Here is a 13,355-nt window from a genome sequence, read left to right on the forward strand (position 1 = left end):
CACACAGAGATGTGGCTTTAAAAAGGCCATCCCTGTGCTTGTTTATGTCTTTTTGTTCGTTTGGTGTAGTACCAAGCAGAGTGCTTGTTGCGTGTTTAAGCCTGTTCCCTGTACAGCAGAATCACAGATCCTGCTGGTTGTATGATTCACAATCCATGATTGTTTTAGCCCAAGACACTATTTTCAGTAATACGGAGTGAGCGGTATTAGCAATACATAGTGTATTGGTGACATTAGCAATATTTATCCTCTAGTCCAGCCATTCTCAACAGAGACCATATGGTCCCCTGGGGAGTCTTGGAGCATTTGAAGGAGGCTACAGACTGGAAACAATTCCACACCATACAGCACCTTATAAAGTTCATTATGGGACTTATACAATCCTGACTCAGCCTGTATTTCTTTCATACTGTGTCGAGAATGGTTCCTCTAGCACCACTCGCTCTCCTATCATCCTTTCCTTCCAGTATCACCAACCTTCTTTCCAATCATCCACTTCCATCCCTGGCACCTAAGCAGATTTAAACTGGTTTTTAGACACATAAATTTACCCCTTCCCCAAAAGAGGTTTTCCAAGTATTTCTTGTTTCCATTATGTTGATTCCTTTTAAAAACAATTTTAATAACAAATATAGTGCTGAAATAGTTTAGCACTCTATCCCTTTCTCTGTTTAAGATATATTTACATGAAGCAGAGCAATCATTCACTTAAAACCACTGTCTTTGGAAACATGGATTTACCAAAAAACTTTTTGTTGTCCATGTAGTTCATGTTTCTATTGCATATACCTATTGATTCAACATCCTTTTGCTAAAAGATTAAGCATTTTTCAGACATATGGTCCCCCCCCCCCCGTTTTTGTTCTATATGTATTTCATGCTTCCATTGCATATAGCTGTTGATTTGAATTCCTTTATATAAAAAAGGTAACAATGCAAAGCAGCAGCACGGAAGGGCAAACATATTTGGTCCCACCCCATGCGTCAAAGCAAAAGCAAAGCAAAGAATGCTGCTTGTATATCTCCCCATAGCATTGTATATATCTTAATTTATGTTGTCAAGATGCTCACCCATTTTTAGGAAGGGCTGAAAAAATTGTTCACATATTCTGAACCAAGAAAATGTGACAGTACGCACAATAACAAAGGAAAGGAGAGTGGAGATCAGAACAAAATGTGCTGGTTAGTCATGTAAAAAGATCTACTAGGGTTTATTAATGGTGTCATCCATTTATCAAAGGAAATATGAAAATGATCAGTGAAGACCACAGGACAAATAGCAGGACAGATGCATGTCTAGCTGCGCCCTTTCTTAAGCTTTAAAAGGCATGTCGGCCACAGAGACTGGCGAAACGTTAGGAAGAACAACCTTCAGAACACGGCCAAAGACCCCGAAAAACCCACAACAATGATTACCTCCCATCCGTGAAAGCCTTTGTGAATATATTAAATATGAAAGCATTTTAGTGTTGGAGAAAAGAAACTAAGGAGTTGCTTCAGGGTTGCAAAATCAGATTTTCAATAAACCCTGTGCCTGAAGACCTACCATTAAGCAAAGCAAGTACATTTATATACTCCAAGGGGTAAAGAAATTTCTCAGTTGACACTCAGTTGATTCCATTAGTCAAGAATTTTCCTCTTCTGATACTGTAATAGGCTATCTACGAGGGGATGCTGATAAGTATTGAGCCTTTCCCAGAAAAAAATTGAGCTAGGAAGCTGTAACTGCCACACTATTCTACATATTCCTCCAGAAAGTCAATGCACTTGCAACATATGTCCCGCAGCTTCTTAAGCCCCTGCAAATAAAATTCTTCCAATTGCTGGTGTAACCACTCATTTGCAGCATTAGTTGCCTCCAGAACACTCCCAAATCATTGTCCTTTTAGGTGTTTTTTGAGTTTGGGGAACAGATAATAGTCAGAAGGAGCCAGGTCGGGAGAATAGGGTGGATGGGGCATCACTTGAAAGCCTAACAGTTTTCATCAGTTTTGCCATTGTTTCACCTGCAGTGTGTGAAGAGGCGTTGTCATGCAACCAGATGACATCTTTGGAGAGCTTTCCTTGACATTTTTCCTTGATGTTTTGCCTAAACTTTGTCAATAAAACACAGTAATATTTTGCACTGATGGTTGAACCCTGTTGGAGGTAGTCCACAAGCAGAACTCCCTTCTTATCCAAAAAAACTTTTGCCATTCACTTCTGCAAATGGCACTTTGTGCTTGCAACTTCTTCAGCCTATGGGAACCACTATGCCTCCATTCCTTTAGACTGTTCTTTTGTCTCAGGATCATAACAGTAGAACCATGTATCATCACCAGTTACCAGTTTGCCCAGGAAATCTTACTCATTTCTTGCAAAATGTTCCAAAACAGTCACCAATGACTCCACACATTTCCTCTTTTGATCGGTTGTCAAAAGTTTGGGGATCCACTTTGCTGCCAGTTTTCTCATTTACAAGTCATTGTGGATAATGGCACCAACTCTCTCATAGGATATTCTCAGATATATAGTAATACTTTTGGCTGATATTCGGTGGTCTTCCATGATAATGTCATGGATGGCTTTCACATTTGCTGGCACAGAGACAGAAACAGGCCTTCCACTGGGTTTCTCACTTTCAACACTGAAATGGCCAGTTTAAAAATTGACAACCCAATATTTAACTGTTGCATATGAAGGGCCACTGTCACCCATAGTTTGTGACATTTCATCATGGATCTGCTTTGCACCTTTCCCTTGGAGAAACAGGAGCTTGATTATGGTCCTATGCTCTTCCACATTGAAATTTTCTGGAGGTGCCGCCATGTTCACTTTGGACCGGAAAGTAACAGTTAAAATCATAGGTAGTTGATTTTTGCATTGTTGAATATAGACAATTTGGCCAAAACACCCTGCAATTTATACCTTCCTAGCTCAATTTTGTTCTGGGTAAGGCTCAATACTTATCAGCACCCCCTCGTATGCTGTCTGTTTTTACCTTCTATGAGACCTGGAAAATGTGCCTGAAAAAACTGCCTGCAAAAGTCTGGGGGAAAGACACAGAATGCATGACAAGAATGCTAGAGAGTATTTGAACACCTTGTTGAAACAATATCTCACTAACAAAGAATTTTAAAACATTTTTCACACGTCTTTTTTTCAAGAAGGATACATTTGGGAAACTTTAAAAGACTTGAAAACATACCACCTACAATTGAAATTAGCTTAATGCTGCCTAAATAGCCTACTTAAAAGGAAACTTCTAATGCTATGAGAGAGACAGCTTATGCAAATATGTGGTTTGTTCACAACACCTCCCAGAATGAGGGAGGTCTTGAAAGTGAACAATTAGAGCTGCAGTCACACCCCAGAGACAAGGTCCCACTGAACTTCTGAGTAGACAAATTTAATAATGTTTGTGGGGGCATCATTAAAATGTGTCTTTCAAAGATTTATTTCATAATCAAATATATATATATATATTTCTGTTAGACATGTGTTTCTGCTCACCAAAGATAAATGATGTCTGTGAATGGCAACAATAAGGCCTGTCCTTAGTGTTTTGCCATGAATAGAAGCGAAGGCAGAAACAACCAAGGTGCAAATGATGCAGTAAGAGTCCTCAATGTGAATGTGGGAGGGCACTTCAGATACTTGGCCAGTAGTAGTGGTATGGTTGGATGAAACTTTAAATTTTCTGATGTGGCCCAGACATACTTCCTGCTAATGTAAAAGAGCACACTAAGAACATGACCACACAGACATTCATCCTGGGTTGACACAAACTACTATGTACCACACTCTAGCATTTATATTGCTGCCGCTATTCACACACAGAAATGTTTAATTATCCTGGGAAAGTGTACTTCTAGTGTCCATACATTATCCAGCCCTCTCTTCTCCATTACTTTTCTATGTCATTATCCCCACTCACCCATCTTTCTTTCTTTTTTAATATTTAGTAAGAGAAATAGCATGAACAATGTTCATGAACAATGAACTGTTTTGCTTGCTAAACATGAACAATGTTTAGGAAGTGAAACAGAGCTGAAATGACAAGACATTAAATGCATTTGAATTAGTGCTGTGTCAGTGGATCATTACAGCACTAAACTAAATATATATTAAAAATGCTACATGCCAGTTGCATTCCAGTTGCAGTCCTTATCAACTGCAAGCAAAAGGCAGGCAAAAGGAGCAGGGTTCACTCCCACACCATGCCCCACTTTGGGCATCATCAGGAATATCTTTTGACCATGCCCAGGAACTTCCTTGAGGACCAAAATGCTAATATAAGCAATCACCCAAACTACAAACAAGACAAAATAATGTGACTGGAAGCACTACCACAAATAAATAAATAAACACCACCTTTTTCTTACCAAACAAAATATACCACATGTGATCACCCCTAACATCATATAGCTGATGAAATAAAGAAACAGTGAGAAACACTGCACAAACAGCAGAGCAAATACTTAGCTAGACAGTCCCTAAGCTTATGAAGCCTGCAAGGTTTTAGATATAAATATGTACACCCACATACTATCTTTATTTTATTGGCAACTTGTCTCAAGAAGGAGGAGCAGCTTGGGCTGCAAAACTGTGGAGAGTGTTTTCTCATAATTGCCTTTTTATCTGGTGTCAGGAGCACACAAATATATTTCACAGCATCCTGGAACTCTTCAGTAACATGGAAGGGGGCACCTTGAATGCAAGAGTCAAAGGCTTCTGGTGCTATATTTGAATGAGGTTAATTTTTCATGACCTGGGATAATGCATTTGTTTCAATGTGCCATCTAACATCAACACTGTAGACGCAGATGGATGCATGTACTAAAAGACCTTTCTAGTCAAGCATATTTATTGAGGGCCTTGTGAGGCAGACTGCAACATATAAGAGCAATTTAGGAAAACAATCTTGAAATTTATGATGCTTCATATTCCATTAGAAATGTAAAGTTTGGCCTCAGATAGAGCCAGATATTAACCCTTCACTCTAAGTAAATTGGAAAGATGAACAAAAATGGCCAATACTTGCTGGATTTTTGCTGTTATAATGGGTTTTGTGTCAGCAACACATTCTTTAATACGAAGCTTCAACACAGAGATTCCTGGAGACATCCAAGATCGAAGCATTGGCATCAGCTCGATTTGATCCTCACTAGACGTTCCAGCCTTCCTAGTATTACGATCACACGTAGTTACCAGAGTGCTGATTGCGATAATGATCACTCCCTGGTGTGTAGTAGAGTAAAACTGCGAACAAAGAGATTGTATCACACGAAAAAGGAATGAAGACCACATATTGACATCAACAATCAAAGAAAAATGGAGGAATTTGCCCAAGCGCTTGACGAAACCCTTCCAGGCCCAGCTGATAGAAATGCACATGAACGATGGGAACATTTCAAGAACGCTGAGTATTACACCGCCCTGTCCACATTTGGCAAGAAGACCAAAAAGCCAGCCGACTGCTTCAAAGCCCATTTGGAGGAGCTGATGCCAGCCATCGAGGATAAGAGGAGAGCTCTAGCAGCATACAAAACCTATCCTAGTGAGTACAACTTGCAGACTCTTCGAGCTGCTCGTAGCCAAATCCAACAGGCTGCCAGGATATGTTCCAACAATTATTAGCTTCAGCTCTGCTCTCAGATACAGATAGCAGCGGACACAGGTAACATCAAATGTATGACGATATCAAGCAGGCTTTAGGTACAATATAGAAAAAATCTGCTCCCTTGAAGACTGCTACAGGTGTGATCATCTAGGGCCGAGCACAGCAGATGGAATGCTGGGTGCAGCACTACTCTGACCTATATTCCAGAGAGAATGTAGTAACTGAAGAAGCATTAAATAACGTTCAGTGCCTGCCTGTCTTGGAAGAGTTGGACAGTGAACCAACCTTAGTAGAAATAAAAGCGACCTTGGATTCCCTCCAAGATCATTACCACCGAACTGTATGAAGTCTTTCGTCTTTGCTGGAGGGAAGGTGGAGTACCACAGGACATGAAGGATGCAAACATCATCACATTGTACGAGAACAAAGAAGACAGGGGTGACTGCAATAACTACCGTGACATCTATCTTCTCAGTGTTGTAGGGAAGCTGTTTGCCCGTGTTGTGCTGAAGAGGCTCCAGGTGCTTGCAGACAGAGTCTATCCAGAATCACAGTGTGGATTTTGAGCCAATAGATCCACCACTGCCATGGTATTCTCCCTCCGACAGTTGTGCAGGAGAAATGCAGGGAACAACAACAGCCACTCTTAGTGGCCTTCATAGACCTTACAAAGGCCTTTGATTTGGTTAGCAGGGACAGCCTTTTTAAAATACTTCCCAAGATTAGATGTCCACCTCAACTCTTTAACATCATCAGGTCCTTTCATGAGGAAATGAAGGGCACTGTAGTTTTTGATGGCTCAACATCAGATCCCTTTGACATCCAAAGTGGAGTGAAACAGGCCTGTGTCCTTGCACCGACCCTGTTTGGGATATTTTATGCTGTCATGCTGAAGCACGCCTTTGGAACTGCAAGAGGTGTCTTATCTCCGAACTAAATCAGATGGAAAGCTCTTTAGATTGAGAGCAAAGACCAAAGTCCAGCTGAAATGTATGCGGGACTTCCTCTTTGCCGATGACACAGCTGTTGTTGCCCACTCTGCTCAAGACCTCCAACAACTCATGAATCATATTAGCAAGGCCTGCCAAAACTTTGGATTAACAATCAGCCTGAAGAAAACACAAGTCATGGGCCAGGGCATGGACTCACCTCCCTCTATTACCATCTCCACACAAGAATTGGAGGTTGTTCATGAATTTGTGTACTTTGGCTCAACGATCTCTGACACTCTCTCCCAAGATGTCGAGTTGGATAAATGCACTGGCAAAGCAGCTACCACGTTCTCTAGATAAATGCACTGGCAAAGCAGCTACCACGTTCTCTAGAGAGTATGACTTAATAAGAAGCTGATGGTACTGTATAGGTCCTTAGAGCCTGTGTCCCGAGCACACTCCTGTACTGCAGTGAGTCCTGGACCCTTTGTGCAGAGCACAAGAGAAAGCTGAACACCTTCCATATGTGTTGCCTCCAATGCATTTTTGGTATCACCTGGCAGGACAAAGTTCCAAATAGAGTAGTCCTATAATGAGTTGGAATTTTTAGCATGTATATATTACTGAAACAGAGTCGTCTACGTTGTCTTGGGCATGTTGTGAGAATGGCTCATGGTTGGATTCCGAAAGATCCCCTGTTGGAGAATTAGTGCAGGGAAATCGCCCCAGAGGGAGACCACAGCTGCGATACAAGGATATCTGCAATCAGGATCTGAAGGCCTTAGGAATGGATCTCAACAGACCGGAAACCCTGACATCTGAGTGTTCAGATTGGAGGCAGGCGTTGCATCACAGCCTCTCCCAGTTTGAAGAGATCCTTGTCCAGCAGGCCGAGGCAAAGAGGCAGTCCCCGAAGCAGCAAAATCAGGGAGCTGGACAGGGGACAGATTGTAGATGTCTTGAGTGTGGAAGGGATTGTCACTCTCGAATTGGCCTTCTCAGCCACACTGGACACTGTTCCAAGTCCTCCATAAAGAGCACTTTACCATAGTCTCTCAAGATTGAAGAATGCCTAAACTCTAAATATCAACTCTGCTTTAAAATTTATTTTTAACGTGATTTTTTTTGCTTTAAATCAAGTGCTTACCAAGAGTAGCATGGCCTGATATTTATGTATGTATGTCCTCTTTTCAACTGGAAGTCTCCAAGTCATCTAACAAAATTTCATTGTCCCATTCCCTCAGATTTCAGGGTCATAATCTCAGATCAAGATCACATCCTATGATGTCACAGAAGCAGACTGTTGTAATGTCACAAAGGCAGGCAGGCATGGGTCCAGATGAGAACAATTTTCTAGCTAATCATCCTACCCGTTTTAAACTTCCATATCTATATGTATTTGTAATTAAAATTTTTAGCTTTGCATGGGAATAGCTTTATATGCCTCAATAGGGGATATACAGAGTTGGAGTGTTAATGTGATTGGAAGTTAAATGATTGAATGCTGATTGGTAGGCGGAATTGGAATGTAGTGGGTTGGAATCTAATTTGTGAAGTCAGTTTAGAGGAGAGTGAAAAAGAGGTCTATTTTAGCGTCAGACAGAAATAATATGCGATAGAGTCTGTTAGAAAAAGCATGTTAGAAAAACCTTGCCTGTGTCTGTATCTGTGTGTCTGTCAAAAAGTTTGAAAGTCTATAAATAAGTTATCTTGATCTTGAATTATAGAAAGAGGGATCAGTGCAGCCCTAAAAATTCTTCAAAGCAGGTTGACATGGTAGCATATAAAAGCAAAATTAGAGTGAATCTTTCATAGAAGACAGATGGCCGTGGCCAGGGTCACTACCCTCATACTTCTGACAACAAAGACACCTGGAATAGACTCAGAACTGGAGTGCTGATGTTATTTCTAATTAATTTTCATGGAAGAAGTTGCATAACCCTGCTACAGTTTTTTAAAAAAACAACAAAGAATCTCAGAGCAACTTAAAGACTGTTGTTGTTGTTCAGTAGTTAAGTTGTGTCTGACTCTTCGTGACCCCATGGACCAGAGCACGCCAAGCCCTCCTGTCCTCCACTGCCTCCTGGAGTTGGGTCGAATTCATGCTGGTCACTTTGATGACACTGTCCAACCATCTCGTCCTGTCCTCCCCTTCTCCTCTTGCCTTCACACTTTCCCAACATCAGGGTCTTTTCCAGGGAGTCTTCTCTTCTCATGAGATGGGCAAAGTACTGGAGCCATTAATTTCCTTCAAAATGGATAGGTTTGTTCTCTTTGCAGTCCAGGGGACTCTCAAGAGTCTCCTCCAGCACCACAATTCAAAAGCATCAATTCTTCGGCAATCTGTTTCTTTGCACTGTTCATTTAAGAAGGCCCTCTTGTCTCTCCTTGCTATTCTTTGGAAGTCTGCATTTTCTGTAACTTTCCATATCTCTTGCATTTTGTTTCCCTTCTTTTCTCTGCTATTCGTAAGGCCTCATTGGACAGCCACTTTATTTCTTGCATTTCCTTTTCCTTGGGATGGTTTTTATTGCTGCCTCCTGTACAATGTTACGAGCCTCCATCCATAGTTCTTCAGGCACTCTATGCACCAAATCGAGTTCCTTAAATCTGTTCTTCACTTCCACTGTGTATTCATAAGGCATTTGGTTTAGATTACACCTGACTAGCCCAGTGGTTTTTCCTACTTTCTTCAGTTTAAACTTGAGTTTTGCTATAATAAGCCGCAATCAGCTGCAGGTCTTGTTTTTGCTGACTGTATAGAGCTTCTCCATCTTTGGCTGCAGAGAATATAATCAATCTGATTTCATGGTGAACTTTTTCTGAATATACAGTGCTTGCAAGTGGTTTATTATTCTCAGAGGCAGTCTGTGGCTACAAAGGCTGGCTCTTCATATGGCAGAGTGGAGAATCAAACTCTCAGCCTCTAGTTCTCCAGCTAGGTGCCCAACCTGGATAAATTTCAAATCATAAACCAGATCAGCTTGATTAGGACTGATTTGTACAAGGTGTGATTTGAAGAAGAATGGCCAGATTTGCTTCAGGGGGAAAGTGAAGCAAATTGATTTGTGCCCAGAGCACATATCAAATCAGAAGGGGCACAAATCACTTCAACATTTTTATTTTTATTTTATTTTTAATAAAGAAAATTTAAAGGTGTCTAGTACACCACACCCTAAAGCTAGCTGGCATGTTTACTGGTGTCTTTACTCGAGTCTACCTGTAAATTTCAAACAGATCAGTCCCAAACGGAAAACATTACAATAATTTTGGTTTTGTAATACAGATCAATGGCAGTCTTTGTAAATCGACTTGTTCTGCATAAATCAAATCAGATGGGGCACAAATCTCTCTGGACCAAATCCAGATCTATTTGAATGTACTGATGTAGTGGGAGAAATGCAGCACAGAATAGGTAGAGAAGTAATACAGGAATATCTGGCTACTCTAAATTAATTCAAGTCTTCTCCAGGGCCAGATGAATTACATCCAAGGATATTAAAAGAACTGGCAGAAGTAATTTCAGAACTGTTGGCAATAATATTTGAGAATTCTTGGAGAACACGAGAAGTCCCCACAGACTGGAGGAGGGCAAATGTTGTCCCTATCTTCAAAAGGGGGGGGGGGAGAAGACCCAAATAATTATTGCCCAGTCAGCCTGACATCAATTCCTGGAAAAATTCTGGAGCAGATCATTAAACAGACTGTTGTTACTCAGAAAGCAATTCTGTCATCACTAAAAGTCAACACAGGTTTCTCAAAAACAAGTCATGCCAGACTAATCTTCTCTCTCTCTCTCTCTCTCTCTCTCTCTCTCTCTCTAGTTATAGGCTTGATAGATGAAGGAAACACTGTGGATGTAGCATATCTTGATTTCAGTAAGGTGTTTTGACAAAGTTCCCCATGATATTCTTGCAAGGAAGCTGGTAAAATGTGAGCTAGACAGTGCTACTCTTCGGTGGATTTGTAATTGGTTGACTGACTGAACCCAAAGGTGCTCACCAATGGCTTCGCTTCATCGTGGAGAGAGTTAACTACCAGGGTGCCTCAGGGTTCTGTTCTGGGCCCTGTGCTTTTCAACATCTTTATCAATGACTTGGGTGAAGGAATAGAGAGTACGCTGATTATATTTGCAGATGATACCAAATTGTGAGGGGTTGCTAATTCCCCAGAGGACAGGATTAAAATTCAAAATGACCTTGACAGATTAGAGTCCTGGGCCAAAACTAACAAAATGAATTTCAGCAGGGAGAAATGTAAGCTCCTACAGCTAGACAGAAAAAATGAACTGCACATATATAGGATGGAAGACACCTGGCTAGACAACAGTACCTGTGAAAGGGATCTAGGAGTTTTGGTATATCACAAACGGAACATGAGTCAGCAGTGTGATGTGGCTTCCAAGAAAGCCAATGCAATTCTTGATTGCATCAATAGGAATATAGTGTCTAGATCAAGGGAAGTGACAGTACCACTTTATTCCACTTTGGTCAGACCTCACCTGGAGTATTGTGTCCAATTCTGGGCACCTCAATTCAAGAAGGATGTTGACAAGCTGGAACATGTCCAGAGGAGGTCGACCAAAATGGTCAAAGGTCTGAAAGCCATGTCTTATGAGAAGCAGCTTAGGGAGCTGGGAATGTTTAGCCTCACATAAAGAAGGTTAAGAGGGGACATGATAGCCATGTTTAAATATTTAAAGGCATGCCATGTTAAGAAAGGGACAGATTTGTTTTCCACGGCTCCAGACCCTAGGACAAGGAACAATAGTTTCAAAGTACAGGAAAAGAGATTCCACCTGAATCTCATGAAGAACTTCCTGACAGTCAGAACTGGTCAGCAGTGGAATATGCTGCCTCGGAGTTGGTGGAGTCTCCTTCTTTGGAGGTTTTTAAGCAGAGGCCGGGTGGCCATCTGTTGGGAGTGCTTTGATGGAGTTCCTGCATGGCAGGGGGTTGGACTCGATGGCCCCTGTGGTCTCTTCCAACTCTGCAATTCTGTGAATATCCTGAACTGGACTCCAGAACTGGGACCTGTTGATAGTCCTATTTTGACACATTATCATATGTTTGAGAGAGAATTGTGGACTTTGTCATAAACTAGAGGTTCATTTCAGACCAACATCTCTTTGAACATGATAAGGGCAGGCAGTTTAAAACCTCTATACCTGGTTGGCAGGTTTACATTTCATGAGAACTCTAGAAATGTGGTTTTGTCCTTGTTAATAGTGATCTAATTTTAGTGTGACATGTGAGCTTATTAACTGTAGTTTCCCAGGTCGGGTAAGAATGCTAAATGGAGGTTTATAACAAACAAAAAGGGCTTTATGTACATGTACTGCTCTCATGTACAAAGGACAAGCATGAATATTTTCAATCATTTCTGGCAATTCTATATCTCAGAGCATCTAATATACCTAAAGCTTTTAGTGTATTCATACTGCACAGAAGAAATAGAGAAGAAAATATCTCTTTTAGCTTAAGTGCTTGGTTTACAGCTCCAATGCTAGAATAAATATCCCTTGTGTTAGGGATATGCTTGAGGACCAGAGGACTTTGCTTCCTATAAACTGAAAACTTTTGCAAAGTTCTGAAGTTCTGGTAAAGTTTTGCTATGCAGTAGATGTACAGAGATCCACAGAGTACTTAGAATTACAGACTTCTATATGCTTTATTTACTGCACACGTACTTAGCAACCAACCGAACAGATGAACAGCAAGCAAAACAACTGCCATCAACAGACTAAAGAGAGGGAGAAAGCACTCAGCAGAGAGGTGGGGTTCTCTTTGGAATCAAAGGCTGGAAGGAACAACTGGTTAGTGCTAGATAGAGAGACCGTCATCCAGAGCCAGAAAAGTCTCTTCTAGTCACAAAAACCACAGACAACAACACTCCAACAAAAACCTGTCCTAATCTGCCATGCTCACTTCTCACCTTATTTACTTCTCAAGAAGTCACAACATTGAGGAGGCAAGGTCAGAGGGATATTCAAAGACCTTATATCCATAGCATGGATACACATTTCCCTCACCTTCAAAGAGGGACACGAAAACCTGAAATGTCCTCTCAGGGAACATGCAGACTTAGTTTTAGCCTAAACGTTCTTTATATCCCATGCAAACTGGTTCCCTTAATATATCATAACTGGCTGTAGGTAAGCTTACCTAACAAGGGTGAAACTTCAGGCCACATGAAATTCTTCTGAATAAACAGCTGCCCATTATAAGGTTTTATTATACCCATATCAAATCCTTTTCAATCCCATGAATTTATATACAAATGATATCTTATTGAAAGCCAATATAGCAAAAGTTACTGATGAGTCAAATTAGACATTTTTTTAAAAAAAAAACACCTCTTTCTCAGAATAAAGCCACAGTTTTGTCTGCACTTTAAAAAGAAGCAAGAAGACAGTAATAACCTTCACACTACTTCTCTTGCTGTCACCCATTGTGACAGCATGTTGTCATTTTCTGCAATGTAAATTAACTGAACACTTTCAAATCGGTCATCTCTATTATGAAAGCGCTAGCTGCTGTGCTGTATAGTTAGGATGCTGTCACTCTAGCATGGTTATGGTCTGAATATAAAATGCCTTCCACCCTGTGACAGCCAATTTTCTTATTCTTAGTATAAAAGTATGCAGCTTGGACTTTGAGCCATCTGTGGCATTTGGGAAGCTCTTGTGTGCAGAACGGTGACAGCAGCTGAGGGGGCACTACATGGAACTTAAGTCCATTTCAATTACCCTCACATAGACTCAATAAATGAATGCTGCAGCGAAAGCATGGGATAATATTTCTTGGCACCCTAAAATCCCC

Source organism: Pogona vitticeps, chromosome 3, assembly GCF_051106095.1.
Source record: "Pogona vitticeps strain Pit_001003342236 chromosome 3, PviZW2.1, whole genome shotgun sequence".
Lineage (NCBI taxonomy): Eukaryota > Metazoa > Chordata > Lepidosauria > Squamata > Agamidae > Pogona > Pogona vitticeps.